Genomic DNA, 21,950 nt, shown 5'->3' with positions numbered 1-21,950 from the left:
AGACAGAAAAGTCATTTTTATACCAAAGTAATGTTAGGTTGAGCAAATTTTCATATCAGCTGATAAAGAAAAGTATTACTTTCATAGGTTCACACCAGAAGTTCACGTATTTCATCTCAGCTTGATTTTTAAGCCATTTTTCTGCAAACTGGCAAATTTCTGCCTACAGCAAACTGATGAAAATTTATGGCTGTTTTCATTCCTCTGGTTTAGGGAGGAATAGTAAAACTTTTGCCTAAGATCAAACTTTTGAATATTTGAGGGGAGGAAAAAACAACAACACATCACTTCTCAAATGTGAATATCCAAAGTGAAACGTGGCTGATTCTTACATTTTTAGATGCCTGGAAGTTTTCCACAAACTTCTATAACAGTCATCCTGCAGGCTTCTGCTATAAATGTTTCAGGAACTATCTAGGGAAATATTCTATTGAGAGGAAAGGCAGGATTATCTAGCAGATAGAGCGTGGAATTTGGACTTAGACAACCATCTGAGACCTGCACCTGCCTCTTTCATTGCCTTATGGTGCAGCTCTGTATAAATGATTCAGACTCTCTTTGCTTATATTTTTCCCTGTGGCAATAAAAGGAAATGGGCTAAGCATTAGCCCCTTTTCAACGGTCAAAGGATACCATAAAGGTAAAGATGACGTTGTCTGTAAAGTGCAATGACCTATAATCCCGAAAAATAGGGCAGAGATGTGAGGCCCCAGAGTTTGTGTAACCATTACAGAATCCAGGTGTGGAGAGCTGTGGAACCTGCCCCTTCACTTCTGTATTTGGTCAAGGATTCCTATAACACATAATAAATAATAAGTATTGCCAATCACTAATCCCTTCAACACACACGCCTTTCCTTCAACATCTGGAACATATTAACTTCCTTCTCAAAAACCCAGTGAAGGGAAACAACCCACAACAGCCAATCAATGTGCATCTATTGATTGTCTAATATATAGAAAGTATTCACTGAGTATTAGACTTCTGATGAGAATCTATTAGAACTTAATGATGTATAAAGCATAATTGCTGTTCTCAAAACACTTGTCATCATGATCTACTTAAAGGTGAATGTCTGAATTACTAAAAATCATATAAAATAGCCATATGACAAACAATTGATAGAAATAATGATTCTAAGGCATTTAGAGGAGAAAACAATGTAAGGATTCAGGATGATTCCTTTTATATGATTTCAGTTTGTAATTAGGACAAATACATTCACAAATACAGAAGGAGACATGCAAACACAGAAGTGTAAAAAAATTAAAATGATATCACAGTTACACTTAAAAAGTGTTTCATTTATATATATATATATATATTTTTAATTTTTTTTATTTTTTTTTATTTTTTTTCTGAAGCTGGAAACGGGGAGGCAGTCAGACAGACTCCTGCATGCGCCCGACCGGGATCCACCCGGCACGCCCACCAGGGGGCGATGCTCTTCCCATCCAGGGCGTTGCTCTGTTGCTACCAGAGCCACTCTAGCGCCTGAAGCAGAGGCCATTGAGCCATCTCCAGTGCCCTGGCCATCTTTGCTCCAATGGAACCCTGGCTGCAGGAGGGGAAGAAAGAGACAGAGAGGAAGGAGAGGGGGAGGGGTGGAGAAGCAGATGGGTGCTTCTCCTGTGTGCTCTGGCCAGGAATCGAACCCAGGACTTCTGCACGCCAGGCTGACGCTCTACCACTGAGCCAACCGGCCAGGGCCAAAAAGTGTTTCATTAATATCTCTAGCTGTGATAATTTATTTCACTACTCTCATTGAATTTTAGCAATTTTGCTTTGTCCTACTGATTATTTCTCTTATATGCCAAGTTTAAGAAAGTTCGATGGCTGTTTGAAATCCAGTTCAGTCAGTCAATATGGATATGTCTTATGAAATGAATTCAGAGCGAAGGAAGGATTGTGTGCTATAATGGGAAGAGAATTGGATGAGGATCACAGTAATCTCGCTCTGAACGATGAACAGTCACATAACCTCTCAAGGCATCTGTTGAGTCATTTGTAAAATAAGAGGGCTGGGCTGGATTTCATAGGCTGGCTCTAAAATTTCCTGGAAGAAATAAATGCTGCTTAAGAGTTCTATATTTCCTTGTGCTGTTGGAAAGCTCATCTTGTTTTTGTATTGTGTCAGGATCATTTCTTGTCATTGAAATTACTATCTCAATTTTATAGACCACAGATGCTGCAGGTACAGGAGAAGCAGATGGTAACATGGTGCTCCCAAAAACATGCTCTAAGTGTAATTCTTAATTTAATTGTCTTTCGACTGGATGTTCCCAAGCACTATTAAATGCTTATAGTTAACTCAAGAGAGCTTTGGTCTTGCCTGTAAGTACTAACTTAATGCATAGGCTGGTTCTTGGTAACAGAACTTGTGTATCAGGGAGCTAGCCATTTGTAAAACAGAGTGGAGGCAGAATATTTTTGCTGGGGGTATACTGACATATACCTTTTTTTCAGAGAATATTGGTAAAATAGGTTTTGTTAATAGGATAGTAGATAGCATCAAAAAGATTTACAATGTCAAAACGTTCAGTCAATTCAAAGGAAATGGTAATGTAGTTTTAAATAAAGTATGAAATATATCATTTGGTTTATGTGAAAATAATGGAAATTTTGATTTTCTTTTAAAAGGTATGTTTTTATGTGTCATGTAGACAGTCCACGAATAAACTAAAATTTATTTGTGCTGCATTGTATAAATAATGTGAATGTTAGTAGGGCTATAAAAAAAAAGCCTTTTTGAGCATAGGAGAAAAAAATAATTCTCCAAGAAATTTCCTAGAGTTAAACAATATACTTTTAAATAATATAAGTAACAATAAATAATTGCATAAAAGCCCATGTATTTTTAACATATTTTGGAGCTTGTTCACTTATTTATATGCGGGTTTTTATTGCATTTAGAATGATCTAGATTAGCAATGTTCAATAGAAACAGAATGCAAGTCACATGTACAATTTTATTTTTTACCACCAAGTTGAAATTTTTTATTTTGCTATTGTACAAATAGAATACATCAGTCTACTTTGTATGGTTTCTAAAAACTTAACCACTGATGATTTCCGTGAGATTCTGTTGTCCTTCATAGTTATGGTGCCTGATCTTCTATGACCCAATTTGATTCTATTTCTCGTTATTTAGATATGTCTTTGAGTTATATGTTCTTTGCTAGTTTAAATCTTGAATATGTTTCCGTAACTTCTGGAGCTTTCTGTGCACGTTCAGTCACATAAACTAGATTATATTATACTTCCCAAGGCATTGCATCCACGCTGTGGCATTCCTTCTAGATTCTCAGTTCGAACTACTTGATGCTTTATCTGGGCCATAGAGTTGTTGAGTCTCGTCACGCAGTAATGTCAATTTTCTGACTCTAGGAAGGGGCTGGAGTTCTTATCGTTTCATACTGAACAATTCAATCTGTTGTCGAACAGCCAGTCTCTCAAATCCAATTCTCATTATGCCAGGTTCTAATCTAGGGCTGTGAGTGGCTCAGGTAGTTCTTGGTAGGTCGGCACTACTGAGTTTTCATGTCCACCAACCCCGCAGCCGCTTCAGAACCAGGCACTTTATAGTACTTTGGTCGGAGGACCGGCCCCTCTATGACCCCTGCAGCCACCAAACCCCGCTGCCACCTTAAGCTAGCCCAGGTTTTCTGAGTCTGTGCAGGCTCAGGCCCGTGTCATGACACCTGCTTTGTAACTTAAAATTTTGTCGTTTCATAGGTAAATTTCGTTCTTGTGAATTTTATTTAACATAATATATGTATAATATTGTTATTTGGACATAAAATTTGAAGTTGTAGTGGTTTTTTTTTGTTTTGTTTTTTTACTAAGCCTTAAAAAATCAGTCTGTGTTTTATACTTACAGTGCTAATCAATTTGGACTAGCTGCGTTTCAAGTGCGTGGTAGCCGCATGTGGCTAGTGACTACAGCGTCGGCAGCCTGGGGCCGGACGTGGGATTCACTAGTGAATGAGGTAGGTGTGGTCACTGACTTTGGAGATGTGGTGATAATCTAGTATAGGAAACAGACGTGAGCAATCGATCAGTTTATAAAAGTTGACACTTATAGCTGTTAAAATATATCACATAAAATTAATATTGTGGAATCCATGCCCTGCTTTTGATGTCTTTCCACTTCACCTGTTATAGATGAATATGTTCTCTGTATGGCCGAGAACAGTCTTGGCTTTTTTTAGGAAATGCATTCTAAATGAACACTATGGTCTATTAATATGCTTTTTATATTTTTGCTTCCCCTTTTCCCCATGTCAGTATAATAAGGTAAGATTGAAGTTAAAGAATTGTGAGGCAGGAGCATAATAATTCTTTAATAATGTTATGTATTCTTAAAAAAATAAAGTAGCTAGGTACAAAATCAAAATAGTTATCAGAGGAACTTCATTCAGGATGAGAGAAAATTCAATATTTCTTCCATGGACTCTCTATAGCTTTACAATTTCTTTGATTTCCTCTGACATGTGTTTTCAAAGGCTTTCTTCTAAGGGCTATAATAGGATTATTGCAGAAGCGGTGTATTTCTTATGAAATCTTGCACTTATACCTAATTTATATGTAAAAGCTGGTGTGTAGAAAGTATTTAGGCATTAAAATAATAAGAGTATAGAACAATTAAAAGTATAAAAAAGTAGTTTATACATGATATAAACTCACTGTTGTTTAAAGATTTACCTTAATTGATTCTGTGTAGTTCAGGATTAATTGTGAATGGTGCCAAAGATAGTTATCTACTTACGGAGTTTTGAAGAATGCCAAAAAGCACAGATGAACCAAAAGTTTAATGTTCACTCATCTAACTAAAAATGTATCTTAACTCATGTTGCTTCCTAACAAAAATTGATGTAGAAGTTTAGACAGAGAAAACTGTATAGACTAGAAAAGTCAACTTCGTGAAAACTTCCTGTAGCTGAAACTTCATGACCGGATAGAGCTGGTATTTTTCAGAAAGAAATAGGCAGGTCTTTCTCACTTGGAAAAGCAACATAAATAAAAAGAAGAGAGTTGAAACTGATAAGAGTTGTTGGGAGAATCAAGCAGATGGCTTCAGTTTGAGAAATCACAGTGGAAGTTAAAAAAAAAGGATGAGCAAGCTAAGGCTAATTAATGGAGACTTAGAATCTTAAACTTGATCTGACAAGTGCTATGGTACCAATATAGGTTTAAATCAGGGAAGTAGAATAATGAAAATGGCATTTTGGGGCAATTCATCCAGCAGAAGTGACAGGAGTGATATAAAGCTCCTGAAGGGACTATCAGGGAGGTTGGCTTGAGTGACCAGATCCAATAATAGAGCTGGAGATTTAAAACAAGCATCCTTAAAATGGGAGACTCATGTTTTTTTTGACAGCATAGGAGACGGAACTGGTGAAAAGGGCAAGTGAAAGAAGACTAAGGAACAATAGAATAAATGTAGGATTTACTTTATTTGGAAAGTAGGCTCTAATGGAATTCAGGGCTCTGGTTACAGAGTGAAATAGACATAAAAAGAAGGAAAGGCTATGTTTCCACAGATAAAAGACTATAAGGCAGTACTATATTGAATTGTATAGGTGAGTGCTGTCAAGTTTTCTTGTCTAGCATAAAATATAGTGGGGTTACATTTTATACATTTTATATTATTCCTAGACCTCATTCCTCAGAGCTAAAGTAAACTGAAAGTCAGTTGAAAAATTACTAAGTGAACTATGGTAATTCTTCCATCTCCTTTCTAAAAGCATATGTATTTTGGTTTGAATTATTTAGGATGTTATAAAGCAAGACTGGATTTATGTTTGTCTTATTTTGACATATGGTTTGCATTTTGAAAACTTTGCCCTAGGATGGCATTGGGTAAAATTATGCTAAAATTGGGCATAGCAAAAGCAAAATCACAAAATTCAGGTTAATAATAGACTTAATAAATCATGTAATTACATGTGTAGAAAAACAATAAAAATTAACTAACAGGAAATAAGCCTTTCAAGGACATTGGGTTATAGATGTAAAAAAAATAAATTTAATAATAATAAGGAAAAACAGACCTCTACTGTATTAAACAAATGAACAAATATGTATTTATTTACACATTTTAAAAAGTGATTGTCATAAATTGAATCATATCTTCCCCAAATACATATGCTCATGTCCTAAACTACAGTACCTCATAATGTGATCTTATTTGGAAATAGGTTTTTGAAGATGTAATTAGCTAATTTAAGATGAGGGCACAGTGGAGTAGGATGAGCCCCTAATTCAATATAACTGCTGTTCTTCTAAAAGGGGAAATTTGGGTATCAACACAAGCAAAGGGAGAACACCATGTGAAGATAAAGGCAGATATCAGGTGATGTTTTAGTAAGCCAGAAATAACAAAGATTGCTAGCAAACCACCAGAAGCTGGAAGAGAGGCATGGACCAGATTCTTCCACAGATCTCAGAAAGATCCACCCTGCTGACAGGTTGATCTCAGACTTCTAGCCTTCAGTAGTACTGTGGGGCAATAAATTTCTGTTGTGTAAGCCACCAGTTTGGGATATTTTGTTATGCCGTAGCAATATAATAGAGTGCTACAAAGGAGACTTACTGGTGACAGTGAAAGTACATAGGCGATGGAGACCTCTTGGAGGAACTTATATTTTGTCTGATAGCTGAAGGATGAGAATGAGCCTGCTACGATTAGTGTTGTAGGAAGAGTGAATGATCTGAATGAAGAGAGAGTATGTGCAAAGGCCCTGAAATAGGAAAGAACCTGGTATAAGTAAGGAACTGAAAAAAAGGTCAGTGTCTCAGGAGCACAGCCAATGAAGGTAAGAATGGCACACAGGGGACTAGATGGAGGTTGGTAGGGAATTTGAATCTTATTCTAAGAGCAATAAGAGGCTTTTGTGAGCTTAAATCAAGTGGTGATATATTCCATTTTGCATTAAAAAATAAATTCTAACTACTATGCAGAGAATGGTAGGCAACTGGAAAACATAACTAGAAAACTATAGCATCAGGCCAGGCATTCAGACCTGGAATAAGCTTGTGGTAACAGACTATATATGACTTGAGAAAATGTTTCATAATGGGAATTAGAGAACATGTGTCACGAATAATTACTCTCAGGCTTTTGTCTTGAGCTATTGGGTGTTTCTTCTTGAGATGTTATTTATTAAAGTAGAAAAGGATGGGGGAGAGCAGAGAGGGTAGAAGAAAATGAGAGTTTAATGCTGGACACACTAACCCTGATATGCCTGTGAGAAAGCCAGCTAGAGATGTTAAGTGGGAAGCTTGTTGGGCCAGAGAAAGTCTAAGGAGGAGGTGGAGAAATGAAAGTTATGTGAGTTGTACAGTGACCACAGAGTATTGAACACAACTGAAGGACATAGGCCTGGCAACCTCATGCAAATGCTTAGTTAATGACATTATGGTATCATTCAGCTAGATATAAGGGGGGTACTTTCATGGGTCACATTGAGAATAAATGTACCTCTGTAGCAAATAAAAAGACATAGATAGATGAATATTAGTGATACAATGTCAAGAGCACAGAAACAAAATCCAGAAGGCTGGAAATCTACTTTTAACCTTCCCACTTATTGGTTTAATTGTGCCTCAGAAAAATGAATTCAAAGTGTCAGAAGACCTCTAAGATATCTATTCATTTAAAATTTGAAGACACCTCAGAAATTGCACTGCTGAGTACATAGCTTGATAATGTTCTTATACGTGTGTCCAAAGAGATATGTATAAGGATCATCACTAACCGCATTGTTTAAAACAGAATATTTAAAGGAATTTAAGCATTCATGAAAAGAAAAATAATATTATATATATATATATATATATATATATATATATATACACACACACACATACATACACACACTATATATACTATAAGGTCTACTGGAAAGTTCTGTCCATTTTTGGAATAAAACAAAATACAAATTTTTCTTACCGTCAATAAACTTTATTAAATAATATAATTGCCATTATTATTAATGATTTCTTGCCAGCGTGAGAGCAATTTGTATATCCCATTTTTGAAAAATGTTTTATCTTTTGATGTGAAAAATTGAACCAGTGCTTGTTTGATATCTTCATTTTTGAATTTTTTGCCCTTCAAAAAATTTTGTAAACACAAAAACAAGTGATAGTCGGAGGGTGCTAAGTCTGGGGAATATGGTGGATGCGACAGAATTTCCCAGCCTAGTTCTGCAATATTTTGATGAGTCCCCAAAATACAGTGGTGTAAATGAACTTTATCAGTAGCCATGGGTACACTATCGCTTCACACATAAGGCTGACGTGAATCAACTTTATTTTAGTTAATTTGCTACGTCAGTATGTATACATTAAGTGATAAAAATAGAGAGGCACACATGCACCAAATAAACATGTGCTTAGGTGCCGAAACTTGTGATAAAAATGGACAGAATATTCCGGTATATATATATAACTAATATATATATATATATATATATATAACTAATATATATATATAACTAAATATACTATATATATATGTAACAGAATGCTGTTTTAGTTTTTTAAAAAATGAACTAGATCTCTGTGTATATATAAAGATCACAAGGGTAGAATGTTGGACACCATAAATAAGTAGGTCTTAGAATTATACTTGAAAAAATTTACCTTTTGTGAAAGCACATATATGTAAAAATACTAAAAGTAGAAAGGAAGTATTCAGTTCTGGTTAATTACTAGAATGAGGAAGGAAACAAGATTAGTGATGGGCTACATAGAAAGGGTCAAGTTAATGTTTTATAGAAAATTCTATTTGAACTACATGTAACAGGGTTAAAAAGGCATTTGTTATATTATTTTTTACATATTTCTATTAAATTAACTTTATGACTCCATAAGTGCATTAAAATCAATTTTTCATTTTACCATAGAGAATAAAAGTCTCATTTCAATGAATTGCATATTTTAATACTGCATTATAAATTACTATATCCCTTATACAATATTCTTTTAATTTTTAATTTTTATATTTACACCTAAATTCTACTAAACACACTATGAAGTGAGCGCTTTGGTTGTGCTCAGCACCGGCATATCTATATTTACTTCAGGTGACAACTTTCTAAGGAAGACATTGTATGTCCTATTTTACAGACAACTAAATTGAAGTTCCTAAAAGTTAAAACACCCAAAGTCACATGGTTGGTAAATAGGAAAGATAAAAGTTGAAACTTTATTATTTTACCCTGTCCTGTTCTTTCTATTACAGCGTGAGTGGCATACACTTTCAAGCTGAGAATACCACATAGCCTTCATTGCATTTAACTTTCATAACTCCTTAAAGTTGGTGTTCCATGGAGTTAATATATAGTTTAAATATATGGAACACAGTGTTCACATAGTTTGCATATAAATGCTGTACTAATTCTGGAAATAGACATTAGTAAATGAAGGAAACCAAGTAACATTAAGAATTCTATCTTGTTACTGGAATTATTCTTGTTAATCATAGAAAAGCTATTTTCTATGTTATGCTCTGGTTCTGTTTTTCTGTGTATCTTTATAGTTATCACAATTTAGTTCTTGTCGTAAACTTAATAGTATGTTGTTATTTTTATGTTAAAATGGACAAAGATTTTGCTGTATTTAGAATGGAAACGGAACTGTTTCACTATTATGGAGTGTGCCACTTCATTGGTTCAATTTCTGGAAGAGAAAACAAAAATAAGACAACTTCAAGAAAAAAAATATAACAGATATATTTGAGAAGAGGTTCACAAATATAACTTTACAGTCATTTAAGTGTTTGCTTTCTGCTTTCTTGTATTCTCAGCCTTACTGTCCCTGTTCCTCATCTTAAAATTTTTGTTATACTTGAATGATGAGCTCAAAGCATGAAAAGCTGTTGTTTTCAACCTTTATTAATGTTTTCCAACTCATTTCCCTGTTTGCCTGCTGACAACCTGCCAAAATTACCCTCTGGTGAATTGTAAAAAGACTGGGGTAGCAGTCAGGGGACCCAAAGCGTGTTGCAGATAATTAGTAGATCACATCTCTGTCACAGCAGATACGTAGCTGCCCACACATCTCTATTTTTAAGCCTTGTGTGTCATACGATGTGTATTCATTGTCTGTTTTAGTGTGAAGAGCACATCTCTGCGTTGTATATAATAGAGCTGAGTTGAATGAGAAATTCAGTTATTCTTTTGTTGTTTTGTACTGTCACTGGTTAACACGCATGATATAAATATTTGGTGAATAGCTGAAACAACCTTGGGCATTTAAGCAGCTTTAGAAAGAGGGGTTACCTATTGCCATTCACTGAAGTAATCCAACCACCATAGTCTTTGTTTTCTAGTAAAGGCAGGAAACAAAAATCTCCTTAGATGATCACATATTTTTTTCATGCTAATTAGTTCAGATAAATTTGATGGACAAGAATAGGAGGTTAGGAGATTAGTTCTTGAATCATACAAATAGAAAAGCTTTTTCAGTGTGAGATAAGAAGTGATAAATTGAAATGAAAAGAAAAAAATTAGACTTTAGGATGATGAAAATGCAAGGGTTCTCAGTGGGTTTTCACCAGAATCGATTGCAGAATAGCTGGTAATGAATTATTATCTAGTGACATGTTCTCTTTAAAATACTAATGATGCAGCCTGTATGTACATATGTAGGGTATGTGTTTGTGTGTGTATGTGTTTGAGTTTGTGTTTGTGTTATATTCAACAAACACACTCAATACTTGACCTATTTCATTCTTCCCTTACTTCTTCATGTGTCAACCTTTGTTTTAGTATCAAAGGAAATTCATCAGTTAATAGTGTCCATGACCTCAAGGTATGAGAATTATGTGGTCATGATATAATGGGCTAGTTACCATAACATTATAAACAGAGAAGACTAATTCTTAAAAGAGTAATAACACCAAAACCAATCTTAAAGTCTGAAAAAAAGCTGGAAAGATCATGGTTCCTCCTATAACTAAGTTGGTTGACTTAGAGAAGTCACACAAACTCTACAAGTTGTAGATACTTTATAAGCGAAATGTGCACAAAAGAGCTGTTTTTTTCTGAAAAAGTTCTTATCAGAGGTAATTAAACTGATATAGGTAAAATCCCTTTGAATCTCTTAGATGTTTACAATTGTAAAGCATTATTAGTAACAATCTAAATATTGACCTTGGCTTCTTTCCTAATTAAGCATTAATATATTTATCAAAAATTAATAGGGGCCTACTATATTTCCAGTATTAAATTTACTAAGTAGTAGGGATAGAGTCGTAAACAAAGAAGGTGGTATTTCTTGCCTTCAAAAATCTTAAGCTTTAGTAAATTGAAATAGCAATAATAGAAAAAAGTATAATACCAATGGGTGATAAGAGCTATAAAGTAAAACAGGACAAAGAAGATGCTTTAAATATGAGTAATTAGTAAACAAAACTTTGAGAAGATGATGGCCAAAGCAGGAGTGTACTGGAATAGTAGTTTAAAGAAAATCTTCATTTATGAATGAATGAATAATCTTCTCTTACTCAATCAAAGCTATGTGCATCACTTATCAATATTTTATAGGAAACTCAGTGGATTTGGCACAATCTTTTTTGCTATCCCATGTTCTTATGTTTGGAATAAAATCTTTAAAGCTAATTAATGCACCCTATGTCTCTATTTCTTTGGCATGCACACAAAAATTATTAAAACATAAAATATAATGTATTTATTTTGTGTAAGGTCATGTGTATGTGATTTAATAAAATCAATTTGGTAACATATGCAAATTATTATAAATTTACTGTCCAAAATAACAATGGGCACTTGAAAGTTAAACAATAATGTTGGAAGAGAAAACACATTTGTAACATTCCTCTCTTAAATAAATTAAAACAAATTATGTTTAAAATATGTGAATATATAGAGTAAATATTTCTTACAAGTAAAAATATCTAATCTTGAATTAATCTCTCGACACTTACACACAAAATGAATGTATACTTTCTTCACACAGATGACCTAGAAAAAAATTGGTGTAGAGGCAATAGATTATGTGCTAACATTGGATCAGGGAGGGAAATCTCTGATTCTCTAATTCTGGGTTGGGGTGGGAGGATTCCTAATTTTATTAGGGTGAGAGGGTAGGAAGGAGAGCATTACTACACTGACTACCAGGTGACCTAGTCACTGTGTCTGGGTGTAGCATAGATCCAATTGCTCTCACTGTTCAGCTGCAAGAGGAAAGACCTCAAGTAGGAAGCTAGAGTTGCGTAGAAGTAAGGAGACATCTGAAGAGGACCTGGGCTCACCTAGTATCTTATATCTGGCCTACTAGCAGATGGAGCATAAAATAAACAGGTTGTTGATGGAGCTCAGTGAATTTCCCTTCACTAAAAGTCTTAACTGTCTCCTCCATGGCCTACAAAAATGTGACAGATGTCAGGTACTCTTTATTGGTGGTGTCAATAAAACAAGTTAAAACTATGGCCCAGTGTATCCCTGGCTGGTTGACTCATGTTGAGAGTTTGACTCCCAGTCAGGGCACATACAAGAAGCAATCAATGAGTGCACAATTAAATGGAACAAATGAAACAACTAAGTGAAACAATGAGTTGATGCTTCTCTCTTTCTCTTTCAAATCAATGGAAAAATTGAAAATAAAAATACTATGGCCCAGGTAGAATAAACTTGTCTGAGACTTTGTTCTTATTGTAAGTTCTTATATTTTAAGAAAGAAAGGCTTCAACCATAATAATTAAATGTCAAAATAACCTGGAGATGTTTTCTCTGAACATATGTACCCTGATTTATTAATGTCACCCCATAAAATTAATAAAAAAGAAAATATGTAAAATACAAATTAAAGCAAAAAATAAAGTTGTCTTTTAAAAAAATTCTATCAAACTGGTTAAAATAAAACAGATTGATATGCTGTGCCATATTTTTGTTATCTAGGAAAGGCGAATTTTCCATAATGGCAATGATTTTATTAGCTGATACAACACTTACAGAAATATATTTTGTTGTTTAAGATTATTCATTGCCTCAAAGGACAAGAATCCCCTCTCTTAAATACAAACAAACCCGCAGTCATATACACAAAAACATAACCATTGTGGAACCAAAGTCCAATATTTGTCAGAAGAGAGGAGCCAAATGATGTGGGAAAAACAGAGTGTAATTTAACTCAGCTCTTCTTGGTTCCTAGGTTTCTAACAAGAGTACACAGCCACTTATAGTGCAATTCATGAAGAGTTAGATCCTTCCTTGTTGGGAAAGTCTATTTATTTAATGCATAATTCTTTCATACAAGGTGTAGGCAAACTGTAGTTGCAGACTAATCTGAACCACTGTCTGTATTATAAATAAAGATTTATTGGAACACAACCACTCTCATTCATTGACATATTGCCTGTGACTGCTTTCAAAGCTGAGAAACGGCAATTGAGACTAAATGGCCTGCCTACAATATATATTATATATCTCTTTAAAGAAAAAAAATTTCCAACTCTGTTTTATATTTTTGGCTTGCATTAAAATTCATGAAGACTTTAGAGTCACAAATAATATATACTCTTACAAAGATTATTTGTAGACATTTAAAGCATTCCTGGTTTTTAAGTCAGACTTAGCATTAACAAAGCTAAGGTGGGTTAAGTGTTCCAGATTTCCAGCCACCCAGAAAGCTCCTTTCCACACAGTGGACTATAACTTAAAAACTATTTATGCAATGTCATCGTAACTAAAGATCAACCAAATATCTAGTATGTGTACATGATGTCAAAATATGGAAAATACTCTTCATTACAGCAAATTTATCTCTAAAAATTTATGCTAAAGACAGTCATGTACAATTTTTGTATAAGGTTTTTTATTCATATAAAAATTATGTCAGAGAAATACATGTTCAAAAATTGGTAAGTAAATTCTACTGTCATAATGTGATAATTATGATAAATTTTATATAAATTAATAGATTGAGTAAAATGACAGAATAGTTTCCTCTGAGTATGTAATCACATTTTTCAAAATTATATTTATGTTTAATAGAATAATATTTTTTTAGATTTTATTTATTCATTTTTAGAGAGAAAGGAGAGACAGAGAGCAAGAGTGAGAGAGAGAGGGAGTGAGAGAGAGAAGGGAGGAGCAGGAAGGATCAACTCCCATATGTGCCTTGACCAGGGTTTTGAACCGACAACCTGTGTTCTAGGTTGACGCTTTATCCACTGCGCCACCACAGGTCAGGCCTAGAATAATATTTATACTTTTAAATATAAATATAATTTATCTTTTTCAATTCTTGATACCTGTATTTTAATTCCTAGTTCTCTTCCACCATTAAGACCAAGCTACAAGGTGGATATCTTAAGGAAGTATCATACAAAAGTGATCAATTCTTACTTTAACTTTCAAAATAGAGTTTTAAATTTTAATTTCCAAAACAATAGTTTGTAACCCAAAGTATACTTGTATGTAAAAACTAGAGGATTAAGATATAAAACTTTTCTTTGAGTTTTCCCATGAGTCTTTGGATTGGAAGAGCACGAGCCAGGGCCTTGAGGACTCAGACCTGAGAAAATCACAGACCAGGGTGGATGCATAGTCAGACATATTAAAATTGTAATGCTCCACACCGGGTGAAATGAACTGTGGTGAGTACTTTTCATGTGTTAGCGTGTTGAAGTCCTGTGAAGTAAGTGCTGTGATTTTACTGTGATTTTATAGATGAAGAAACTGAGGCACTGAGAGGATAGGTAATTTGAATGAAGTTATGTGTAACTGGTAAATAGTGGAGATGATATTTTAATTCAGGCTGTTCCGCTACAGAGAACATGCTATTCACTTCTATGCAATATGGCTTCTCCAAGATATAATCATATTTCTCCTCCAGTAAAAATCATGTAACCAGTTGATGACTAAAATGAGGAAAAGAATCAGAATCAGAAAGTATTGGGTTGGGGAATAAGTTCGTAGCGTTTTTACCGAAGACTTTTATTTAATCAAAAAACAATAATTATATCAATAAGTTAATCAATTATATATTCGCTGTTGCTGTTTACAACCTCTTCCCACCTCTCGACCAATTTGTTGATGCCGTTCCGCCAAAAATCGCCTGGTCTGGTGTCAAAGAATTTGTTGAGCCAATTTTTAAGGACCTCTTTGTTATCGAAGGTAACGCCCTTCATATGGTTTGACAGGGAGTGGAAAAGATGGTAATCGGTCGGTGCAAGGTCCGGAGAATACGGCAGATGCTGAAGGACCTCCCATTCGAGCTCTTGGAGTGTGGCTTTGACGACTTGTGCAACATGGGCCTGGCGTTGTCGTGAAGGAGTATGGTTTGACCATGTCGATCAGGTCTTTTCAGTCGAATAGCCTCATTCACGCGGTGTAGCTGGGCAATGTAGAGCTCTTTGTTGACCATGGCATTCTTTTCGAGCATTTCCCAGTTCTTCATGGAATTCAGAAGGCCTTCCGCTGCAGCACGTGTCATCGATGTCAAAGTCGCCATTTTTGAACTTTGCAAACCATTTCCGTGCTGTAGACTCGCCTATGACACGTTCTCCATGCACGTCACAAATGTCCCGGGCTGCTTCGGCAGCTTTTTGACCTCGATGAAAAGCAAAGAAGAGCAGGTGCCAAAAATGTTGATTTTTGCCTCCTGGGTATTCCATTTCTAAGCCTCAAAACTAATAAAAAATTAAATAACTCAAAAATACAATTAACATAGTTTTGTAGAGCAGAAAGAGTTTTATCGAATGAATGTTTACCCTTTGCCAAACAGCAAACAAATCGTTGTAAAATAAAAGAAAATATAAAAACGCTATGAACTTATTCCCCAACCCAATAGATGAAGAGAAACAATGTAGATGTGTATAGTGATTGAATTTTGGTTCTACCTTTTCCTGGTTTTGAACCATGCTACAAGACTAAATATGTGTCTTCCAAAAATCCATATGTTGAAACCCTAAACCCCAAAGTTCTTATGTTGGCGATGAGACCTTTGGGAAGTAATAAAGTCAGGAGGATAAAGGCTTTATGATGTGATTAATGATTTTAAAAGAAGAAATAGGAGAAAGCTTGCTTCCTGTTTCTCTGCTCTCTGCCACACGAGGACACAACAAGAAGATGGTCATTGCAAACCAGAAAGGTCCCTTACCAGAACTTGAACATGCTGGCACCCCGACTTTGAACTTCTCAGACTCTACAAATGTGAGAAATAGGTTTATGTTGTTTAAGCCATTCAGTCTGTGGTAATTTGTTCTAGCAGCCCCAAATGAATAAGACAAACCCTAAGGGCATGAGTGCAGTGGGGCATATAAATCTCTCTCTCTCCTTGAGAAATTCTAGAATGAAATCCAAGAAATAAAATTATGCCTTTAAGAATATATATCTTCATTTCCCTGGACTGTTCCAGTTTATCACCTATTAGTGTACTACTGTAAATATCAATAGCATTCCTTTTCATTCTCAAAAACATTCCAGCTTGGAGAATAAATTGCGTGGTCCCCTTACTTATACATCGGTCACCACAGGGAACTTCAATAGGAGGCTGACCCATAGAGTACCCTCCTCCTACACATGCAGAGTAGGGTGTGACAGCAGGAGAAACCACCATGTGTTGTCTGTGACGAGAGAACATCAGCAGCAGATAGGACCAGACACTGACACCCAAATAACATGTCTGTTGAGACATTCCAACTTACGGCCACATCTGTGTGCAAGCTGGGTGCTTCCCACTCTGCCATCTGTCTTAATTTTTTTGGGATGCTTTAGCAAAACACTACAGGCTGAGTGGCTTAGAAACAACAGAAATTTATTTCTCACAGTTTTGGAATCTGGGCATCTGAGATCAGGGTCCCAGCATGGTGCAGTGAGGGATTCTTCCAGGCTGCAGACTTCTAATTGTATTCTCACCTGTTGGGAGGTCTTAGGGAATCCAATGGGATATCTTTTTTAAGGGTCCCACCTTCATGACCTAGTCTCTTCCCAAAGTCCCACCTCCTAATACCATCAGAATGGGGATTAGGGTACAACATGTGAATTTTGTTTGTGTGTGTGGGGTGCACGCATTCAAATCATACCACCAGTACATATGGAGAGAAAGAAATGAAAGAGGAAGAGATTGAAACTTTGAAATAATGATAGTGAGCTAATAATATAGTAATTGATTTAAATAAGAAGTGTTTTGATTATCTTAAAATGGAAAACTGAAGTTTATTTTACACTACAGATGGTTAAAGGGGAGACTAATGATGGAGTCAAGTTATACAAAAATAAAATCAGATGTCTCCACCTTCAAGTTCTAATATTAAGTTTTAAACAACATATATTTTTATGCATGCATAAATAATCAGAAAGTATATCTACCCTGATGGTAAGAGGAGCAATCTTAGTTAGTGAGCTTATGGATGGCTTCTATTTCTTTCTTTAATTATTATATGTTCTTTAAGTATTCTCAAATGTATTAGCTTTCAAATAAAATTTTGTTTTAGAACAGATGCATTTATGCTTTCAACATTCTGTGCTGACTGAAGCTAGTTAATCTGAAAACTATTCCACCTTGAAGTGTTAATGAGCTAATAAGTCATTTCAGGGTGAGTTACTTTTTTTTTTTTTTTTTTTTAAAGCAAAGGACAGAGAGAGAGGGAGAGAGAGAGCAGACAGGAAGGGAGAGAGATGAAAAGCATTAATTCATAGCTATAGCACTTTAGTTGTTTATTGATTGCTTTTCATACATGCCTTGACTGGTTGGGGGGGGAGGAGGGAGGGGCTCCTGCTGAACCAGTGACCCCTTGCTCAAGCCAGTGACCTTGAGCTCAAGCCAGTGACCTTGGGCTTCAGGCCAGCAACGTTTGGATTCAAGCCAGAGAGCATGGGATCATGTCTATGATCCTATACTCAAGCCGTCCACCCTGCCCTCAAGCTGGATGAGCCCACGTTCAAGCCTGCAACCTCAGGATTTTGAATTTCGGTCCTCAGCATCCCAATGCTTGTCCACTGCAGCACCACCTGGTCAAGCAAGTTACTTTTCAAAACTGCTGAAATCATGCCTTTAACTACACTTGTACTCTATCTACTGATAGGGAAGAATTGGCTAATACGGTGTCTGTAAATTAATGTAAGAAAACATAATAAAATATGCTTGCTGTTTACACAAATTCTTATAAACATCTAATTGATAGAAGTAGTCTCATTTTAATAAGTTGCTAAGCACCCTATGAATCCACTTGTTTCTCTATATGAACCTTGATAGAACATGGCTTAGTCTTTCATGAAGTAGCAGTAGTGTTCAAAATTTCATTTATTCTCAGAAACTTTGCTAGATGTTACTGCATAGTTTTAAATCTATTCAATTAATTTTAATTTTCAAAGTGAAATATAAGATAGGCTGGAAAAACAATAAGTAATAAACTTGCAATTAGCTGGGATTATAGCATCATATTAATGTTTCCAAGTCCTATAAATAAAGATTATACTTAACTATAATGTTAGAAAATCCATATAGAATACTGGCTGTGCAAAACACTAACTGGTGTGAATTTTGGCAATGATTGAATTAGAATTTTGGAATGATTGATTTACACAAAAGTGTATGTGCATGCACATGAGCACACAAGGGTGCATGCACACACGAATACACATGTCACCACCACCACCACACACAGAGGAATGGGAAAAGGAAGAAGCAACTTGATCTTAACTTTTCCATTGCTCTTACATTTACATATTTTCTTAGGATTATCAGAAATATTTGGTTCACTCTTCCTCCTGTTTCTCTTTTAAATATTTTTACAGAAAAAAAATTTAACTTTTATTAAAATTCTCTAGTAATTATTGGCTGTTAAAGGAGCCAATTTTATTATTATAACATGCAAGATAGGATGCAATAGATTAGATTGACAGTAAATGATAGGAAATTGAAATCATTAAAAATTACTAGGTTTAAAACATCAACTGGTTAAGAAATAATGCATCCTTAAGAAATACCAAGTCTGGCATGTTGGTTGAAATGCTTTATGTTGCAGTTATTAAAAACTCAACTTAACCTGCCTGTGGTGTTAATTTCATATGTTAACTTGACTGAAACTAGAGATACCTACATGTTTCATTCAACACTTTTCTGGGCATCTCTGAGAGTGTTTCTGGATGAGTCAACACTTGAATTGGTAGACTAAGTAAAGTCAGTTGTTCTCTCCTCACTCCCCAGTGTGGATGACCATCGCCAAATCCATTGAACAAAAGGGGTAATAATGGAGAATTCACTCTTTGTGCCTGATGGGCTTTGACTGGGCCATAGGTCTTCTTCTACCTTCAAACTTAGACTCAGACTGGAATTTACACCATCAGCATTTCTGCTGCTTAGAATTTGTACAATTTACAAAAGTAAATTTGATATTAAACCTCATGAAGGAAACCAACAACCCAAATTTAAAAAATGGACAAAAGATCTGAACAGACATTACACCAAGGAAGATATACAGATCAAAAACAAACGTATCAAAAGATACTCAACTTCATTTGTTTTAGGTCACTGTGAATCAAATCAACAATTAGATACCATTACACACTTATTAAACTGGCTAAATTGCCAAAACATGACAGTAGCAACTACTGGCCATGATGCAGAGCAACAGAAACTCTCAATCCTTGCTGTGGGATGTGAAATTAGAGAACCTCTTTTGAAAATAATTTGACAATTTTTACAAAACCGAACAGCCTCATTAGAAGATAGTCTGGCAGCTTATAACTCTAAACACAGTCTTAACATATAACCCAGGCATCATACTACTAGATATTACTCAATTGGTTTGAAAATATGTTCACACAAAAAACTACATGTGAGTGTTTATAGCAGCTTTATTTATAATCACTAAAACTTGGAATCGATCAAGATGTCCTTCTGTAAGTGAATGGACAAACTGTGGTGTAGCCATAAAATGAAATGAGTTCTTAGGCCATTAAAATAAGTGGATAAACCTTAAAAGAACTATTACCAAGTGAAGGAAATACAGTCAGAGAATGCTACAAGGTGTATGATCCTACTACATAAATTTTGGAAAAAGCAGAACTATGGCAACTGTGTACAGATCAGTGGTTCCCATGGGGTTGGAGGTTGGCTGAATAAGTGAAACAGGGTAATTTCAGAGAAGTAAAACAATTGTACATGATATTTTCATGGTAGATATATGACACAATGCATTTGTCAAAATCTATAGAACTTCTCTACACCAAAAGTCAACTTAAATGTTTGCAAATTAAAAACAAATTGGATGTTGGGAAATTTCATTATATTACGTGGAACGTGACAAAATAATCTAATTCTAATATAATGTATGAAACAACTTTATTAAAGGTGATAGGAGAAAAAGATTTCCTCCAGTGCACTTTAAAAAGAGTAGTATTTGTAAGATTAAAGTAAAAAAAATATATTGAAAAAGACTGTACTCTGGCTGATGAAGTGAATTCCCATCAGAGTCTGGGTTAGCAATTTTGATACTGCTATACATGTATATTTGAATTAAACAATTAAGTAAATGGATAGTGAATGGTAGGAGCCAGGTTTCTTACTGTTGCAGAAATTCACAGATGAAAAGAAAAGATTAGAATGATGCAGTGAAATGAATTAAGTTTGAATACCTCAATATGAACTATTTAACTTTTTTTTAATTTTTATTTATTTATTCATTTTAGAGGAGAGAGAGAGAGAGAGAGAGAGAGAGAGAGGGAGAGAGAGAGAGAGAGAAGGGGGGAGAAGCAGGAAGCTTCAACTCCCATATGTGCCTTGACCGGGCAAGCCCAGGGTTTTGAACCGGCAACCTCAGCATTTCCAGGTCGACGCTTTATCCACTGCACCACCACAGGTCAGGCTGAACTATTTAACTTAATATAGCTACAGATACTTATATATGGAAATAGGTATAGATATTTATTTATTAATATATACCCATACATTCACTTTCTTTGTTAACTCAAAGTGTCTAGAAGCAATCGCCCTCCAGGAACAAACATATTTAGCACACAGACCTTGGTTTCTAATACAATCCCAAAGAAAAGAAACTAATCTCTTGAAAAATGGTTGATTCTAGAGCTAAGGCAGAAAATATACAAAATGAGCATGTAAAGTCTTGCAGTAGTACTAAAAATTAAGGGAGAGTGAAAAATGAAAAATCAACAACAATAACCCACAATGATGGAAACATGTCGAAGAGACATAGATGCTAACGGAAAGAGCCCTCAATGGCCAAAACTGGAAAAATTTTAATAATAAAATAAATAAATTAAGTTTCCAAATATCCAAATAATCCAAAGCACAGAAATAAATATTCATGAGTCCATATTGACATAAATAATTGAATAAATAAATAAACAGGAAAGAAGGGACAACTAGTCCCTTTCTCAGAAGAAATTGAAATAATGACTATAGATTCTGCATCCATCCTCTAGGAGGCAGAGCATTATGTCTGGTCCCTACAAATAGGCTGCAGATAGTGATTTACTTTTGCAAAGAGTGCACTAAGAAAGGGAAGATATAATGGTAAATTTACAATATAAAAATCTGACAAGCACTAACTCAGAGAGGTGTTGAGTTCAACATCAGCAGTGGTAAGTCATGTTGATTCATCATATGTATTCTTGCTATGATGTGATGAGAATGACACTTTACCTCTGTGGTCTTCCTTTCAAAAATTTATATCCCCAGACTGATGAGAGCAAATACATCAAACAAATATTAACTGAGAGACATTCTAAAAAATACCTGACCAGTTTTCCTCAAAACTGTCAAGGGAATCAAAAACGTGGGAATTCGGGGATATTGTCACAGTCAAGAGGACATATGACAGCTAATATATGAACAGCACTTTGGAACAGAAAAAGGACATTAGGTAAAAATATAGATATGTGAATAAAATATAGATCTTGTTAATAAAAATATATCAATGTTTATTAATTGTGATACACATACTATACTAG

General features: G+C 34.9%; 1 pseudogene; it reads right to left on the bottom strand.

Moving 5' to 3' along the window:
• Positions 1–3,098: 3,098 nt before the first annotated feature.
• On the bottom strand, positions 3,099–16,593 carry LOC136319523 (pre-mRNA-splicing factor SPF27 pseudogene; annotated as a pseudogene).
• Between the last annotated feature and the right edge of the window lie 5,357 nt (positions 16,594–21,950).

This window comes from Saccopteryx bilineata, chromosome 1 (genome assembly GCF_036850765.1).
Source record: "Saccopteryx bilineata isolate mSacBil1 chromosome 1, mSacBil1_pri_phased_curated, whole genome shotgun sequence".
Taxonomy (NCBI): domain Eukaryota; kingdom Metazoa; phylum Chordata; class Mammalia; order Chiroptera; family Emballonuridae; genus Saccopteryx; species Saccopteryx bilineata.
This window is presented reverse-complemented; position numbering and strand designations above follow the sequence as displayed.